The 15,061-nt window shown below is 42.8% G+C and overlaps 1 protein-coding gene across 1 annotated transcript in view; it reads left to right on the top strand.

Annotated features, from left to right (window-relative positions):
* The window catches only part of SENP7 (SUMO specific peptidase 7), a 163,563-nt gene that overhangs the window by 256 nt on the left and 148,246 nt on the right, over positions 1-15,061 (top strand). The gene's annotated exons all lie outside the window — the stretch shown is intronic.

The raw sequence follows: 15,061 nt of genomic DNA, 5'->3' as shown, positions 1-15,061 counted from the left end.
CTGTTATTGGGAGAGATTTGACCAACTGATCGGATTGTTAACATGGGAATAAGGAAAGAAAGGATTCAGGGGACAGTTGGAGGGAATCGCTCTTGTGTAGGAGGAGGAAGTACCACTTCCTCTGTAACAGGAAGGGAGGAAACAGGTAGGGATGGAAGCCAGTTTGTAGATATGGCAGTTGTGATTTGAGAGTTCTCATTTCTTTTTTTTTTTTTTTTTGTTTTTTGTTTTTTTTTTTAATTTTTTTTATTAGTTGGAGGCTAATTACTTCACAACATTTCAGTGGGTTTTGTCATACATTGATATGAATCAGCCATAGATTTACACTTATTCCCCATCCCGATCCCCCCTCCCACCTCCCTCTCCACCCGACTCCTCTGGGTCTTCCCAGTGCACCAGGCCCGAGCACTTGTCTCATGCATCCCACCTGGGCTGGTGATCTGTTTCACCATAGATAGTATACATGCTGTTCTTTTGAAACATCCCACCCTCACATTCTCCCACAGAGTTCAAAAGTCTGTTCTGTATTTCTGTGTCTCTTTTTCTGTTTTGCATATAGGGTTATCATTACCATCTTTCTAAATTCCATATATATGTGTTAGTATGCTGTAATGTCATTTCTTTTTTTTTTTTTAATTTATTTTTGACTGGAAGATAGTTTCTTCATAATGTTGTGTCTGTTTCTGTCATACAACAATGTGAATCATCCGTAAGTATACACAGATCACCTCCGTCTTGGACCTCCTTCCCCTCGCCCCACCCCACCCTTATAGGTCACCACAGAACCCCGGGTTGAGCTTCCTGTGTTATACACCTGCTTCCCACTAGCTGTCTGTTTTACATAAGATCGCCTCCCTCTTGGACCTCCCTCCCCCTGGCCCCACGCCACCCCTCTAGATCATCACAGAACCCCGGGTTGAGCTTCCTGTGTTATACACCTGCTTCCCACTAGCTGTCTGTTTTACATATGGTAGTATATACATCTCAATGCCACGCTTTCCATTTGTCCCACCCTCGACTTCACTCACTGTGTCTGTAAGTCCATTCTCTACATCTTCCTCTCTATTCTCGCTGAATGTTAGTCGCTTCAGTCCTGTCTGACTCTTTGCGACCCCATGGACCGTAGTCCGCCAAGCTGTTCTGTTCATGGAATTCTCCAGGCAAGAATACTGGAGTGGGTTGCCATTTCCTTCTCCAGGGGATCTTCCCAACCCAGGGATGGAACCTGGGTTTCGTGCATTGCAGGCAGATGCTTTACTGTCTGAGACATCAGGGAAGTAAGATTCTCGCTAAGAGTTCCCATTTCTGAAGGAGGTAGTCTGCTGAGAATCTGTGGAGAGTGAAGAAAGGGAGAAGGTTTGATACTGTCATGAATAATTAATGTGACATACTAAGAGTGATGGAGAGATTTTCCCCATATTTCGGTATAGAGACGTTCTGGCTTATCTGTGGTTCTACCTGAACTTTGTGTGAACTAAAACAGCCTGACTTATGACCTGTTGAATGCTTATACAGCACATCTGCTTTAACTATTAAGGTAAAGAATGCCCTCGGTCAAGATAAAGATAAATAGCTCCTTATCTGTGGCATCGTTTAATAGTTTCTTGACGATGATGTTTCCTTCCCACACACCAGGATCCTGCTATCGCACTGAATTCATAGTAATCTGTCTCTTTGGAAACATTGAATGATTGCACCCCTGTCATGTTTGATGTGTGTTCTTTGTATTAATAATAAGGTTTAAAACTGTGTTGAGAAGCATGCTTCATTGGAACAGATCCTTTGAGCCACTAAGAAGCTGCCTCCTAGGCTATATTCCCCATTTTGGCTCAAGTAAAACTCTTTTCTATTCCTTAGAGTAGTTTTACTATTGATTATTTGTGTCAGCAATAGAAACAGAAAGTAGAGTGGCATTTACAGGGGCTAAGAGGATGGTGCTAAAAATGAAGTGTTTAGTGGTATAAAGTTTCAGTTTCGTAAGGTGAAAAAGTTCTAGAGATCTGTTGCACAACAACACTACCGAACTTAAAAATTGTTAATATGGTAAACTTAATGTTTTTCCTAAAATCACAATAAAAGTGAAAGTGAAGTCGCTCAGTTATGTCCAACTCTTTGTGACCCCATGGACTGTAGCTTGCCAGGCTCCTCAGTCCATGAAATTTTCCAGGCAAGAGTACTGGAGTGGGTTGCCGTTTCCTTCTCCAGGGGATCTTCCCAACCCAGGGATCGAACCCGGGTCTCCTGCACTGCAGGCAGATGCTTTACCGTCTGAGCCACTGGGGAAGCCCTCACAATAAAAAAAAAAAAAAAGAAAAAAATGAAGTGTCAGCTGACTAGGGAATGACAGTCATGTTGTTGGGCACTATGTATGATTTACTTTGGGTTTCCCTGGTGGCCCAGACAGTCAGGAATCGTCCTACAGTGCAGGAGACCTGGGTTTGATCCCTGGGTTGGAAAGATTCCCTGGAGAAGAGAATGGTAACCCACTCCAGTATTCTGGTCTGGAGAATTCCATGGACAGAGGAGCCTGGTGTGCTGCAGTCCATGGGACTGAAAAGAGGCATGACTGAGCTCCTAACACACACACAGTCTGATTCAGTTTGTTTGTTTTTGTTCAGTCCCTATGTCATGTCTAAATCTTTGCAGCTGCATGAACTGCAGCACGCCAGGCTTCCCTGTCCTTTGCTATATCTCCTGGAGTTTGCTGAGACTCATGTCCATTAAGTCAGTGATGCTATCCAACCATCTCACCCTCTGTTGCCCCCTTCTCCTCCTGCCTTTAAGCTTTGCCGGGATCAGGGTCTTTTCCAATGAATTGGCTCTTTGCATCATGTGGCCAAAGTATTGGAGCTTCAGTTTCAGCATCAGTCCTTCCAATGAATATTCAGGGTTGGTTTCCTTTAGGATTGATTCATGTGATCTCCTTGCAGTCCAGGGAGCTCTCAAGAGTTTTCTCCAGCACCATAGTTTGAAAGCTCAATTCTTTGGCACTCAGCCTTCTTGGTGGTCCAACTCTCACATGCATATATGACTACAGGAAAAACCATAGCTTTTACTATACAGACCTTTGTTGGAGTGATGTCTCTGCTTTTTAATACACTGTCTAGGTTTGTCATAGCTTTTCTTTCAAGGAGCAAGTTTTTAATTTCATGGCTGCAGTCACCGTCCACGGTGATTTTGAAGCCCAAGAGAAGAAAATCTGTCACTGTTTCTACTTTTTCTCCTATTTGCTATTAAGTGATGAGACTACATGCCCTGATCTTTTTTTGAATGTTGAGTTTTAAGCCTGCTTTTTCACTCTCCTCTTTCACCCTTATCAAGAAGGTCTTTAGTTCCTCCTCGATTTCTGTCATTAGAGTGGTACCATCTGCATATCTGAGCTTATTGATATTTCTCCCAGTAATCTTGCTTCCAGCTTGTGAGTCATCCAGCCTGGCATTTTGCATGATGTACCTTGCATTTAAGTTAAATAAACAGTGTGACAATATATAGCCTTGTCATATTCCTTTCCCAATTTTGAACCAGTTCATTGTTTCATGTCCGGATATAACTGTTGCTTTTTGACCGCATACAGGTTTCTTAGGAGCCAGGTAAGGTGGTCTGGTATTCCCACATCTTTAAGAATTTTCCACATTTTGTTGTGATCCACACAGTCCAAAGCTTTAGCATAATCAATGAAGCAGATGTTTTCCTGGAATTCCCTTGCTTTCTCTGTGATCCAGAGAATGTTGCCAATTTGATCTCTGTTTCCCCTCCCTTTTCTAAACTCAGCTTGTACACCTGGAAGTTCTTGCTTCATGTACTGCTGAAGCCTAGCTTAAAGGATTTTGAGTATTACTTTGTAGTGATATCACTCTATCTTGTCATGTGATCTCCCCCGCCCCCCTCCATTTTGCTGACAAAGGAGAAGAGAAACAGGTTAGTAGATGGAATTGAGTAGGAGATGAGAAACAGGTTAGTAGATGGAATTGAGTAAGCAAACTGAACAATAGGACACTGAAAAGAGCCAGGTACTTTTGTGAATGTTTTGGTGGAGCAATACATATTTGGTAAAGCCAAGATTCAGGCCATGACCACAAGAGTCAGTGGCAGGATTACAGTGGGATGGGTCATGAGAGATGATCTAGAAATCCAAGTCAGGGTATTAGTATGGTACTGTTTTTGATTCAAAACTCAATTTTGTACTCTGTGTTTAGTAGCATTTGAAGTTTCTCTTTTGGTGTGGGCCTGTCTTACAGTTTACTAAAATCAGGGAGGTCTCTGCTTTCTGGGCCAGATATTATTTTGATTTTTAAAAATGAGATGAAAGTTTTAGGATACTTGAAAGTCAGAGGCCAAACAAAAGGGTTTTCCTGTCCTTTTATGCCTTTCGAAGTTCACTGTGATGCAATACCTTGACCACTCCTCTCTCAGCCCCAGGGTAGGTAGTGTCTTCTGTTATCTAATTGTCCTAGGATTTGGGAATTGGGATGTATTATTTAGGAAAAGTGAAGATTCTCAGTCACCTCCGACTCTTTGCGACCCCATGGACTGTAGCCTACCAGGCTCCTCAATCCATGGATTCTCTGGGCCAGAATACTGGAGTGGGTAGCCTTTCCCTTCTCCAGGGGATCTTCCTGAACCAGGAATCGAACTGGGGTCTCCTGCGTTGCAGGTGGATTCTTTACCATCTGAGCTATTTAGGAAATACTGCTAAAAACAGGATTTCCCCCAAGCCACAAATCCTCTCCACAAAGGTAGTAGAGAAAGAAAACACTTAGTTTTGAATAAGCCCTAAACCAGGTTGTGGTGGGCATCATAGGCAATCTGTGAAGAGACTGTGAAGACAGAAAGGAATCTGACCCCCTTAACTAGCCAAGTAGATACCCCCCATTGCATATATATTTTCAAAATAAGCAATAAACAGTTCTCAAGAGAACCTAATAGCATACTTTGTTATGTGAAGTTCATCCTAACTTTACCATGATAATTGAGGTTACTTTTATTTGTTCATTAGCTTTATCCAGTGAGATAAACAAACTTTTAATCTTTTTGACAGGACATGGTTTTGCCAGTTGGAGCAAGGCATCCATCAAAGTTAGGGTCTTGCCCTGGCATGAGAACTATGAGATAGGGGAACTACCTTCCTTGATCTTTGTATTTCAAAAAGATGGCTTTCAGGTTCTAGAGGAAACATTCCTGAGTTCTGAGATTGGCAAGAAGCTTATTTAGCCATTATGAATATTTACGTCTATTTGAAAAGGAGAAAGAAATTCTGAAAGTGGGAGGGGAAGAAATCCCTTTGTTTTCAACAAGGAGGATTACATCTCTTATTTTTAATTTCTGTTTGCCCTTAAATTATGTGGAAGACAACTGGAGGTAATGGTCTTGAAAGGTAAGTGAGACACACCACTTCCTTTCCTATGGAGAGAGAGAGAGAGATGTGTCAGTTGGATCACTGGGATCATAAAACATGGGTTCAGCCAATAAACCTCTTTTGTTGCTTTCTTCAGGGGAGGAACTTTGGTCCAGATGATCATCCATGATAACTTTCACCTCACGTGAGGTAGATTTAACTTTATTACCTCTCTGGTAACTCCTAATCTTTCTAACAGTCGTTCCCAAAGTGTGATCCTTAGACTTACAGCATCAGCATCACCTGGGAACTTGTTAAAAGGCAAATTTTGTGGCCCCACCTAGCAGTCCTACTGAATCAGAAACTCTGGCAGTGACACCTAGCAGTCGTTGTTTTAAGACTTCCAGGTTATTCTGATGTACTTTGAAGACAGAGAACCACTGCCTTTGAAGAAATCTTGTAAAGGAAGTAAGAGAAATTCTGGCCGTCTTCTTTAACAGAGACTTCTCATAGCAAATTGGCAGACAACATGTTCTCTTTTTTTGTTAAAACTATGTTTAGTATTAGGTAAGACCCTAGTGGCTCAGAGGGTAAAGCGTCTGCCTGCAGTGCAGGAGACCTGAGTTCAGTCCCTGGGTGGGGAAGATCCCCTGGAGAAGGAGATGGCAACCCACTCCAGTATTCTCCATGCCTGGAGAATACCATGGACAGAGGAACCTAGCAGGCTACAGTCCATGTTTAGTATTGGGAGGCGACACACAAATCTTATACTTTCCTTACAATGATCATAACCTGTTACTTGTAACTGTTGGTATCTTCCACAAAAAGGGAAAAAAATGATCACATACTGATGTCCGAAAACCTCAGGATTTTCCTGAAGGCCTCCCATATCAGTCTTTCCTCTATCAGGGCATGTCTCTGGGCTGCAGCTTATAGCCAGAAATCTGGAGATGTCCTTTTTTTGACTTCAAGCTGCTAAAATAGACATACATGAGAAGTCAGAGAAAGGGATTATTTAGGGTGACCCTAGGAGGGAAAATGAAAATAAGCTTTCTTTTCAATTTGTGGCAAAAATTTTCATGTTTTGCAGAGAAAATGGAAAGCAGTAGCTAAGTACACAGCTGTTTCAAGATAAACATGTTCCCAGAGCCAAGATAATTTTATAAGCAACAACTGCATGGAGCTGCCATACCATTAGTTTCAGTTGGCATTATATCTGATGTGGTAGTCTAAAATATGTCTTTAAATTCTGTGGCACTCTCTCAAGAGGTGGAGTCTAATTTCTCTTCCCTTGGACTTAGTGACCCATGTCTAACAAATAGGAAAAGAGTAGACCAGTATGCCCCTTCAGAGCATAGGTCATAAAAGGTAGTGTGGTTTCCTGCTTGCCCATTTACCCGGATGATTCATCCCAGGGGAAGCTAGCTGCCCTGTGGTGAGGACACTCAAGTCACAGAGACTCTCCTTGGCCACACTTTAGTTAAGCTCCTCTGAGTCCTCTCCTGGGACTGGTCCTTGACCTTGACCTGTGAGAGTGCATAGGTCACTGTTATTAAGATTCCTGCTAAGTCATCCCCAACCTTGATATCTAATCAAGTTTATCATTCCCCACTCTTCCTGTTTAAGCTAAGTGCTTGGCTGGCCTTTAGCAAGACTCTCTCTACTCCTGAGATTTCCTTTTAGTTTTGCATCCACTGATATTGTTCAGTTCAGTTCTGTTCAGTCACTCAGTCCTGTCCGACTCTTTGCAACCCCATGGACTGCAGCACGCCAGGCTTCCCTGTCCGTCACCAACTCCTGGAGCTTGCTCAAACTCAGGTTCATCAGTGGGTGATGCCATCCAACCATCTCATCCTCTGTCGTTACCTCTTCCTTCCACCTTCAGTCCTTCCCAGCATCAGGGTTTTTTCAAATGAGTCATTCTTCACCTCAGGTGGCCAAAGTATTGCAGTTCCAACTTCAGCATCAGTCCTTCCAATGAATATTCAGGACTGATTTCCTTCAGGATGGACTGGTTGGATCTTGCTGTCCAAGGGACTCTCAAGAGTCTTCTCCAATACCACAGTTCAAAAGCATCAATTCTCAAGCGCTCAGCTTTCTTTATAGTCCCAATTTTCACATCCATACATGACTACTGGAAAAACCATAGCTTTGACTAGATGGACCTTTGTTGGCAAAATAATGTCTCTGATTTTTAATATGCTGTCCAGGTTGGTCAAAACTTTTCTTCGGAGGAAAAACCATCTTTTAATTTCATGGCTGCAGTCACCATCTGCAGTGATTTTGGAGCCCAAAAAAATAAAGTCTGTCACTGTTTCCATTGTTTCCCCATCTATTTGCCATGAAGTGATGGGACCAGATGCCATGATCTTAGTTTTCTGAATGTTGAGTTTTAAGCCAACTTTTTCATTCTCCTCTTTCACTTTCGTCAGGAGGATCTTTAGTTCTTCTTCGCTCTCTGCCATAAGTGTGGTGGCATCTGCATATATGAGGTTATTGATATTTCTCCCAGCAGTCTTGATTCCAGCTTGTGCTTCATCCAGCTCAGCATTTCTCATGATGTACTCTGCATGTAAGTTAAATAAGCAGGGTGACTATATACAGCCTTGACATACCCCTCTCCTGATTTGGAACCAGTCTGTTGTTCCATGTCCAGTTCTAACTGTTGCTTCCTGACCTGTATAAAGATTTCTCAGGAGGCAGGTCAGGTGGTCTGGTATTCCCTTCTCTTTCAGAATTCCCACAGTTTGTTGTGATCCACACAGTCAAAGGCTTTGGCAGAGTCAGTAAAGCAGAAATAGATGTTTTTCTGGAACTCTTTCACTTTTTCAATGATACAGTGCTGCTGCTGCTGCTGCTAAGTCACTTCAGTCGTGTCCGACTCTGTGCGACCCCATAGATGGCAGCCCACCAGGCTCCCCCGTCCCTGGGATTTTCCAGGCAAGAACACTGGAGTGGGTTGTCAGTTCCTTCTCCAGTGGATGAAAGTGAAGAGTGAAAGTGAAGTCGCTCAGTCGTGTCTGACTCTTAGCGACCCCATGGACTGCAACCCACCAGGCTCCTCTGTCCATGGGATTTTCCAGGCAAGAGTACTGGAGTGGGGTGCCATTGCCTTTTCTGCAGTGATCCAGTGGATGTTGGCAATTTGATCTCTGGTTCCTCTGCCTTTTCTTTTCTTTTCTTTTTTTTTTATTTTTCACTATTCTTCCTGATTTTACTTTTTTTTTTTTTTTTGGTGGGGTGTATGACAGTGTGGTATGAGCAGAATGTTAGTATCAGGTATTCAAAGATGTGTAATTTGATCTTAGTTTACATCTATACTCAGAATGGCTCAAAGTGTGGAAAATGGTGTAGCCAGTCTAGATGTTTCTCCATCTATTTCTGAGCGAGAATTCTCCCAGCAGATCATGGGAAATTATCATATTATTAATACATCCAAAAAGATAAGCAGAGGTCCCAGTGTTCTGTAGGCTTCTCAGAGCTTATTGTTGAGCTTGTAACAGGAGGGAAAGGGGTAGGGCACAACTTTTGAGAGAATGTCATAGCCCAAGGACACAGCATAAACCAATTAGAATCAAATGGGTCCAAGATGGCAGAGGAGTCAACTTCTAGCCCTTGATCTTCTCTCAGCAAGCTATCATGACAGTTCCAAGGCACCATCAAGAGACCAAAAAGTGGCCCAACTCCTAGAAATCTCCAGCCCTTCCCCAAAATAGTTGGAATGATCCTCCCTCTCATTAGCCCATGAAATTACCCAGCCCATAAAAGCTACCCAAGCCACGTTTCAAGGCCACACTCACACTCTGTGATGGGCGACACTCTGTCTGTGGAGTGTGCTTCTCTCTGATTCTGAGTAAATCCTCTTCTTACCTATCACTTTGTCTCTCACTGAATTCTTTCTGTGATGAGACCAAGAACCTGAACTTCATGAGGTCCTCCTCTGCCTTTTCTAAATCTAGCTGAACATCTGGAAGTTCATGGTTCATGTATTGTTGAAATCTGGCTTGGAGAATTTTGAGCATTACTTTACTATGTGTGCATTTCTTTTTCTTGGGGATGGTCTTGATCCCTGTCTCCTGTACAATGTCATGAACCTCCATCCATAGTTAATCAGGGACTCTGTCTATCAAATCTAGTCCCTTAAATCTGTTTCTCACCTCCACTGTATAATCGTAAGGGATTTGATTTAGGTCATCTAGTGGTTTTCCCCACTTTCTTCAATTTCAGTCTGAATTTGGCAATAAGGAGTTCATGATCTGAGTCACAGCTCCCGGTCTTGTTTTTGCTGACTGTATAGAGCTTCTCCATCTTTGGCTGCAAAGAATATAATCAGTCTGATTTTGTTGTTGACCATCTGGTGATGTCCATGTGTAGAATCTTATCTTATGTTGTTGGAAGAGGGTGTTTGCTATGACCAGTGTGTTCTCTTGGCAAAACTCTATTAGTCTTTGCCCTGCTTCATTCTGTACTCCAAGGGCAAATTTACCCATTTTTCCAGGTATTTCTTGACTTCCTGTTTTTGCATTCCAGTCCCGTATAATGAAAAGGACATTTTTTTTCTGGGTGTTAGTTCTAGAAGGTCTTGTAGGTCTTCATAGAACCATTCAAAATTCAACCGTTCAGCATTACTGGTTGGGGCATAGACTTGGATTACCATGATATTGAATGGTTTGCCTTGAAAACGAACAGAGATCATCCTGTCGTTTTTGAGATTGCATACAAGTAGTGCATTTGGGACTCTTGTTGAGTAGTCAGGCGAGTGTATTCTCCTCGGTTGTCTCATCACAACAAAGATTTGGAGTGACAGACATTAAAGCCCTTGGCGCGTCACAGTTCTCAGGTCTTGGGACAGACCCATGTTATAGCTCTCAGGTCTCAAACAGACTGTATTATAGCTCTTAGACAGATCAGTGTTACAGCTTCGTGTTGCAGCTCTATTTTATTCAGAAAATAGCAGGAAAATCCATCCTCGAGGCCTGAGGGCATGCTGAGCCAAAGACAGGCAAAGAGAAGAGAGTGGGGGAGCAGGAGATCATGCGGGGGAGGGGGAGGGAGAGAGAGAAAGAGAGAGAGAGCCCTTTGGCTCCTCTTTTTATATGTTTTTTCCTCCCCCCGGGCCTGCCCTATGTAAATTGGGCTAGCCCGGAGTGCTGTTTGTTCTACCTGATGTCCTCACTCAGGTCCTCGGACCTTCCTTTGTTCTATTTTGGTGGGCTTTTCCCTTCCCTGTCTTTTAGCTACCGCCATTTTGGACTCCTGTTTCCTATTCTAACTACCTAACAGGACTCTTGTTGACTATGAGGGCTACTCCATTTCTTCTGAGGGATTCTTGCTCACAGTAGTCGATACAATGGCCATCTGAGTTAAATTCACCCATTCCAGTCCATTTTAGTTAGCTGATTCCTAAAATTTCGACATTCTGTCTTGCCATCTCCTGTTTGAGCACTTCCAGTTTTGCCTTGATTCATGGACCTGACATTCCAGGTTCCTATGCAGTATTTACTTCCATCACCAGTCACATCCACAACTGGGTATTGTTTTTGCTTTGCCTCTATCTCTTCATTCTTTCTGGAGTTATTTCTCCACCTATCTCCAGTAGCATATTGGGCATCTATTGACCTGGGGAGTTCATCTGTCAGTGTCCTGTCTTTTTGCCTTTTCATACTTTTCATGGGGTTTTCAAGGCAAGAATATTTTAGTGGTTTGCCAGACCCATCTGTCTTGGGTGACCCTACTCATCATGGCTCATAGTTTCATTGAGTTAGACAAGGCTGTGGGCCATGTGATCAGATTGGTTAGTTTTCTGTGATTGTGGTTTTCATTCTGTCTGCTCTCTGATGGAGAAGGATAAGAGGCTTATGGTAGCTTCCTGATGGGAGAGACTGACTGAGGAGGAAAGTGGGTCTTGTTCTGATGGGCGGGCCCATGCTCAGTAAATCTTTAATCCAATTTTCTGTTGATGGGTGGTGCTGTGTTCCCTCCCTGTAAATGTGTTTTCACAAAGAGTGAGTGAACTGAACTGAACTGAACCGGAGGGGAAGGGGCAGGGCACAACTTCTGAAAGAAGGACAAGACCCAAGGTCACACCTTAAACCAGTTAGAATCAAATGGGACCAAGATGTCAGACCAGACTAGACCTTGATCCTCAATCAGCAAGCAAAATCATCCAGAGGTGCCATGACAGTTGCAGGGCAAAAGACCAAGGAGTGGGTGATGGCCCAAATCCTGGAAACCTCCACCCCTTTCCAAAAAATAGTTGGAATAATCCTCCCACTCATTAGCATATGAAATTACCTAGCCTGTAAAAACTAACGTGTTGCATTTTGCAGTGCTCTTGCCCCTGTGATGGCTCACACTCTTGTTTGTGGAGTGTGTTTCTCTCTGAATCTGAGTAAATCCATTTCCTACCTATCACTTTGTCTCTCACTGAAGTCTTTCTGCAATGAGACATCAAGAACCTGAGCTTTATTAGGCCCTGCAACCAGGTACCATGGGTTTACCAAAACTTTGAGTTCCAGCCATGTGGGTTCAAGTCCCAAACTGGGTTCTGACTGGAGTCGAGTCCTAGACGTGTGGGTTCAAGTCCCAGTTTGAGGTAAACAGTTTCAATACCCCTACTCTACTTCTTCACTATAAATTCCTAGCTGTCTTTGTTGTGTTTAGACTTGAGCCTGATCTTTCTTCTCTATTGACAGTAACCCTAATTGCTATAGTCTTGAATAAAGTCTTCTTTACTATTTTAACAAGTGTTAGGTTAATTTTTTAATAGAAGCAGCCTGTGTAAAAAGTCCATACAGTGAATTACTAAGACTCAACTTTACATCTTTTTTTAGGTTTTTTTTTTTTCGTTGTCACAAAATCTTAACATTTGTGTGTGTGTGTGTATGTGTGTGTGTGTGTTTCATTTATTTTTATTAGTTGGAGGCTAATTACTTTACAATATTGTAGTGGGTTTTGTCATACATTGACATGAATCAGCCATGGAGTTACATGTATTCCCCATCCCGATCCCCCCTCCCACCTCCCTCTCCACCTGATCCCTCTGGGTCTTCCCAGTGCACCAGGCCCAAGCACTTGTCTCATGCATCCCACCTGGGCTGGTGATCTGTCTCACCATAGATAATATACATGTTTCGATGCTGTTCTCTCGAAACATCCCACCCTTGCCTTCTCCCACAGAGTCCAAAAGTCTGTTCTGTACATCTGTGTCTCTTTTTCTGTTTTGCATATAGGGTTATCATTACCATCTTTCTAAATTCCATATATATGTATTAGTATGCTGTAATGTTCTTTATCTTTCTGGCTTACTTCACTCTGTATAATGGGCTCCAGTTTCATCCATCTCATTAGAACTGATTCAAATGAATTCTTTTTAATGGCTGAGTAATATTCCATGGTGTATATGTACCACAGCTTCCTTATCCATTCATCTGCTGATGGGCATCTAGGTTGCTTCCATGTCCTGGCTATTATAAACAGTGCTGCGATGAACATTGGGGTGCACGTGTCTCTTTCAGATCTGGTTTCCTCGGTGTGTATGCCCAGAAGTGGGATTGCTGGGTCATATGGCAGTTCTATTTCCAGTTTTTTAAGAAATCTCCACACTGTTCTCCATAGCGGCTGTACTAGTTTGCATTCCCACCAACAGTGTAAGAGGGTTCCCTTTTCTCCACACCCTCTCCAGCATTTATTGCTTGTAGACTTTTGGATAGCAGCCATCTTGACTGGCGTGTAATGGTACCTCATTGTGGTTTTGCAAAATCTTAACATTTTAAGCCTAAACTTCACAGAATAAATATACTGGACCCTATCTCCATCAATCCTAACTTTTAGTTGCTATTTTAAATGTTTTAAATGTTGCCCTAACCACTAAAACATTAGTGGTCTTACAATGTCTGGATTATGGAAATACATATTTCTGAATTAAATGTATCAGATCGTCTGGTGTGTGCTCTTCTGAGGGATCCTGAACCAGAATCACTCAACTAAGCTGCTCCTGAACCGAAGCTGTGAGATAATAAATGTTGTTTTAAGTCACTAAGTTTCGGGGGTAATCTAATATGTAGCAACAGAGTATCATAGACTGGGAGCCTTAAACTGCAAGTATTCCTCACAGTTCTAGATCTGGGAAGTCCATGATCAAAGTGTCAGCAGATTCAGTGTCCAGTGAAGACCTGCTTCATAGATGGCTGTCTTCTCACTGTGTCTCACGTTGCTGTTGTTGTTCTGTCGCTACGTCGTGTCCAGCTCTTTGTAACCCCATGGACTGTAGCACGCCAGGCCACCCTGTCCTTCTTTATCTCCTGGAGTCTGCTTAAACTCATGTCCATTGAGTTGGTGATGCCATCCAACCATTTTGTTCTCTGTTTCCCCCTTCTCCTCCTGCCTTCAATCTTTCCCAGCCAGCATCAGTGTTTTTCTTAGAGAGTCAGCTCTTCACATCAGGTAGCCAAAGTATTAGAGCTTCTTTCCAATGAACATTCAGGATTGATTTCATTTAGGACTGACTGGTTTGATCTCCTAGCTATCCAAGGGACTCTCAAGAGTCTTCTCCAGCACCACAGTTCAAAAGGATCAATATTTCAGTGCTCAGCCTTCTTTATGGTCCAACTCTCACATCCATACATGACTACTGGAAAAACCATAGCTTTGACTAGATGGACCTTTGTTGGCAAAGTAATGTCTCTTCTTTTTAATATGCTGTCTAGGTTTGTCATAGCTTTTCTTCCAAGGAGGAAGCAATTTTTAATTTCATGGCTGCAGTTATAATCTGCAGTAAAATTTGGAGCCCAAGGAAGAAAACTGTTTTTTCATTTTTCACTGTTTCTATTTTTTTCCTGTTTGCCATGAAATGATGGTACCAGATGTCATGATTTTAATTTCTTGAATGTTGAGTTTTAAGTCAGCTTTTTCACTCTCTTCTTTCACCCTTATCAAGAGGCTCTTTAGTTACTCTTGTGCTGTCTGCCAGTAACGTGGTATCATCTGCATATTTGAGGTTGTTGATGTTGTTGTCTCACATTGCAGAAGGGAGCTTTCTGAGGTTTCTTCCATAACAGCATTAATCCTCGTAATGAGGGCTCTATGCTCATGGTGTAATCACCTCCCAAATATCCCACCTCCTAATACCATCACACTGGAGATTAAAATTTCACCATGAATTTTGGTGGGGGACACAAACATTCAGTACACAACAGAAACTATAGTGAATACTAGGTTTAAAAAAAAAAAAAAACCACTAAGAGGAACTTCCCTGCTGGTTCAGTAGTTAGTAGTCTGCTTCTGAAACAGGAGGGAATGGGGCAGGGCACAATCTTTGAAAGAATGATATAGCCCGAGGGCACAACATGAACTGATTAGAACCAGTTCAGTTCAGTCGTCAGTCCTGTCGACTCTGAGACCCCATGAACTGCAGCACACCAGGCCTCTCTGTCCATCACCAACTCCCGGAGTTTACTCAAACTCATGCCCATCGAGTCGGTGATGCCATCCAGCCATCTCATCCTCTGTCATCCCCTTCTCCTCCTGCCCCCAATTCTTCCCAGCATCAGGGTCTTTTCCAATGAGTCACTCTCATGAGGTGGCCACAGTATTGGAGTTTCAGCTTTAGCATCAGTCCCTCCAATGAATACCCAGGAGTGAGCTCCCCTAGGATGGACTGGTTGGATCTCCTTGCAGTCTAAGGGACTCTCAAGAGTCTTCTCCAACACCACAGTTAAAAAGCAT

The sequence above is a fragment of the Cervus elaphus genome, chromosome 31, assembly GCF_910594005.1.
Source record: "Cervus elaphus chromosome 31, mCerEla1.1, whole genome shotgun sequence".
In the NCBI taxonomy this organism is placed as follows: Eukaryota; Metazoa; Chordata; class Mammalia; order Artiodactyla; family Cervidae; genus Cervus; species Cervus elaphus.
Note: the sequence above shows the minus strand (reverse complement) of the source record. Positions and strands in the feature narration are given on the sequence as shown.